The sequence below is a fragment of the Tupaia chinensis genome, unplaced genomic scaffold, assembly GCF_000334495.1.
Source record: "Tupaia chinensis unplaced genomic scaffold, TupChi_1.0 Scaffold148210_1, whole genome shotgun sequence".
In the NCBI taxonomy this organism is placed as follows: Eukaryota; Metazoa; Chordata; class Mammalia; order Scandentia; family Tupaiidae; genus Tupaia; species Tupaia belangeri.
Window position 1 is genome coordinate 1,522,783 of NW_006208060.1, and position 4,023 is coordinate 1,526,805.

General features: G+C 49.0%; 1 protein-coding gene across 1 annotated transcript in view; it reads right to left on the reverse strand.

The window, feature by feature from the left end:
• Positions 1 to 4,017, reverse strand: part of LOC102474268 (long-chain-fatty-acid--CoA ligase ACSBG2-like) — a 21,266-nt gene extending 17,249 nt beyond the window's left edge. The window contains exon 1 of the mRNA XM_006170290.3: positions 3,990 to 4,017. The gene's annotated coding sequence lies outside the window, so the exon portion shown is untranslated. The remainder of the gene's footprint in view (positions 1 to 3,989) is intronic.
• Positions 4,018 to 4,023: the final 6 nt, after the last annotated feature.

Below are 4,023 nucleotides of genomic sequence, written 5' to 3' on the forward strand. Positions count from 1 at the left end.
CAGAGAGAGGGAAAGTGAGAAAGCAAGCCACCAGGTCTGGGACTCAAACCGTGGTTGGCCATGTGGGAGTGTCTAGTGCCTTAACCACCACCTGCCGGTCCCTGGACCCCTTTTTCTTCTGCTGGTCATTTGCCCTATTTTGTCCTCTGATAAGATCACCCATCCCTGGGACTGGCAGGTGGCGTGGTGGTTAAGGCTCTGGACTCCCACATGGCTGGCCATGGATCAAGTCCCAGACCTGGAGGCTTGCTTTCTCTCTCTCTTGTCTCTCTGGCTAAACTAGAAAAGAATAATACATAAATCAAATTAAATATTTCTTAAATGAAATAATAAAATAAAAAGACTCCCCCCCCAAAAAAAATCCACACAGCCCAAAGAGAATGAATTGCCAGCATTACCCTCTTCCCACGCCTCCAAGCCTCCACTCTCCCCTCCAGCCTTCCGCCATCTTGGGCAACAGCACCTCCATCTTTCAAGTTGCCCAAGATAGGCATCTCAGCCCTTCATTCTCGGAGACACTCAATCCGTCAGGGAATTCGGCTCTGCCTTTCAAATTGGGTCAGTTTCCTCCTCCCTGTTACCATCTTGGCTCAAATGATCGTCATCTTGGGGCCGGCAGGTGGTATGCTGGTTAGGGGCGCTGGACTCCCACGTGGCCAGCCGTGGTTAGAGTTCTGGCCCTGGTGTCTTGCTTTCTTACTTTCTCTCTCTCTCTCTCTCGCTTTGTCCCTCTCTGGTCAAATTAAAATTAGTTAATTAATTAAAATCATTCTTTTTTTTTTTTTTTTGAGAGGTTTTTGCTATAGGGCATGTGTGCTCGCCAGACAGAGAGAGACATAGAGACAGAAAGTGAGAAATCACCCCCCAGGGGGATGGCCACACTGCAATCCCTTCTCCTCCATTCTCCTCTTGGGATCTTGGGCACGCACGCACACGCGCCCGGCGTGAGTTTAAGCCACCAGGTCTGGGACTCAAACTGCAGTCGATTACATGGGAGTCCTGCGACATAGCCATTACGCCAACTGCTGGTCCCATATTTAATGTGTGTGTGTGTGTGTGTGTGTGTTTTGAGATATTTTTAGTTTAGGATACATACACTTGCTGGGAGACAGAGACAGACCGCAAGACATCGCCCCTCAGTTGTTGGGGGTGGGAGGATGGCCACATCACAATCCCTTCTTCTCTATTCTCTTCTTGGGATGTTGGGCATGCATGCACATGTGCCCAGCGTTGAGTTTCAAGCCACCAGGGCAGTTGGCCATGTGGGAATCCAGCGTCTTAACCACTATGCCACCTGCTGGTCTCCGTATGTAAAAAGTTTAACCCCTGCTCCTGGCTCTGGTTACCTTGCCTGCTCTTTCTGGTGGACTGGCCATGGCCTGTCTGCTGCGTGAGTTACTTGCTTATGAGGCTGAAACGCGCCGTTTGACAGTGTATCCCCTGTCCTGATCTGAACGTGGACACCCATTCGTTGAACAAAGGAGAGGATTTCTGCACTGGAGTGAGGCAGGCTGAATTCTTGCCCTCGTGGAACTGACCCACCTAACAAAAAAACTACCATGGTCCCAGGTGAGGGTGAAGGCTGGGCAGAAATTTTAAAAAGAGGCTGTGGTGGAGAGGGGGGAGGGTTAGGACACTAAGTGGTGGGGAAAGACCTTGCTAAGGAAATGCCATTGGGCGAGAGCCACTACTGATAACAAGCTGAAGAACAGCTGGGGGGCCAGCAGGTGGCTCAGTGGTCAAGGTGCCGGAATCCCACATGGCCCAACATGGTTTGAGTCTGGACTTGGTGGCTTGCTCTCTCATTTTCTCTTTCTCTCTCTCTTTCTCTCTGCTCAAATAAAAAAAAAAAAGGTAATAATAGCAAATAAACTAAATAATTCTTTAAAAATTATTTTTTTTAAAAAGAATAATAGCTAGGGACCAGCAGGTGGTGTAGTGGTTAAGGCACTGGACTCCCACATGGCTGACTGCAGTTTGAACCCTGGTCCTGGTGGTTTGCTTTCTCACTTTCCCTTTCCTCTCTCTCTCTGTATCTCTCTCTGGTCAAACTTAAAAAGTAATACTAATAAATACAATTGAAAAAAAGGAGTAATAGCTAAGACTCATGCCATACTGGTGTTTGCCAGAGCTATCTGATGTGTCGCTGCACTGAATCCTTAACCAAGTCTGTGGGCTCAGGTTATACTGTAGTGTTTTATTTTTCGAAAAGTTATTTATTTAACTTTATTTATTTATTTAAATTTGACCAGAGAGGGACAGAGTGAGAGAAGAGAGAAAGTGAGAAAGCCAGCCGCCAGGTCCGGGACACAAACCACAGTTGGCCATGTGAGAGTCCAGCACCCTTAACCACCACGCCACCTGCTGGCCCCCTATACGATTATTTATATATTTATATTTTTAATTAATTTTTCATTAGAAATAAGACACACTATCATTGATAGCCTGCAAACATTATTGTACTTGAACTTTCATAATTTGATAAAGCATTCATGAAACCATCTGTACACTAACAAATAACACTTGTCTTTTTAAAAAATAATTATTTATTGGGTCTGGCAAGTGGCATGGTGGTTAAAGGTGCTGGATTCCAATGTGGCTGACTGCAGTTTGAATCCCGGACCTTGTGGCTGGCTTCCTCTCTTTCTCTTTCGCTCTCTCTCTCAGGTCAAATTAAAAAATAATAACAAATACAATTAAATGCATGCACACAAGCACTTGTGCCCAGCATGAATTTCAAGCCACCAGGTTCAGGACTTGAACCACAGTTGGCTACATGGAAATCTAGCAACATAACAATTACGCCATCGGCTTGTCCCTGAAATCTTCCTTTTACATATGGGAAACTGAGGCAGGGAGAGGCATAGTAATTCGTGCAAGAAAACTTGATTACTGGCGGGCTGGAGATTCAAACTGAGGGTCTCCAGCTCTTAGCCTCTGGATCTAGGAAAGCCTCAGAGAAAACACTAGAACAGAAACACAGAGAAAACACATATGGCACACAGAAGGGAGGTAACTGGACCAGCAGGTGGTGTTAATGGTTACATCGCTGGACTCCCGCTAGTCCATGGCAGTTCAAGTCCCAGACCTGTGGCTTAAACTCACGCCAGGCACCTGTGTGTGTGTGTGGCCAAGATCCCAAGAGGAAGATGGAGGAGAAAGGATTGCGGTGTGGCCATCCCCCTAGAGCGGGGTGATTTCTTGCTTTCTGTCTCCGTCTTTCCAGAGAGCGCACACGCTCTATAGCAAAAGGGCATGTATGCTTCCCAGAAAGAGAGAGACGGAGAGACAGAAAGGGAGATATCACCCCCTAGGGGTGGCCACACCGCAATCCCTTCTCCTCCATTCTCCTCTTGGAATTCCAGGCACACAGGAACACGTGCCCGGCATAAATTTAAACTGCCAGGTCTGGGACTCGAACAGACCAGTCACACTAAGTGGGAGTCCAGCGACGTAACCATTATGGCATCTGCTGGTCTCGCAAAAACCTCTCTTTAAAAAAAAAAAGTAGGGACCATCAGTTAGTGTAATGGCTATGTCGCTGAACTCCCATGTAGCCAACCATGGTTCAAGTCCCGGACCTGGCGGCTTAAACTCACGCCGGGCGCGTGTGCGTGCGTGCCCGCCCAAGATCCTGAGAGGAGAATGGAGGAGAAGGGATTGCAGCGAGCGCACACGCCCTATAGCAAAAACCTCTCAAAAAGAAAAAAAGTAATGGTACGCAAGTGATGGAGTGGTGCGCAGGCGCAGGAGGCGAGTGGTCCGAGCAGGAGCGACACTACAGTGCGCAGGTGCAGGAAAAGCCCCAAAAGCGCGCTGGCAAGTTCTCCCCAGCTCAGAGAGTCGCGCAGGCGCAGAGGGGAGAGGAGGAGAGCCGGCGGAGGGGCGGGGCCAGGATGCTGCGCAGGCGCGGGCGCTAAGGCGGGGAGATCCGCGCAGGCGCAGAGTGGGCCCGAAGAGCCGCGCAGGCGCAGTCCGCCCACCAGTACCTTGAGGAAGGCTTTGGCGGCGCGCCGGCATTCC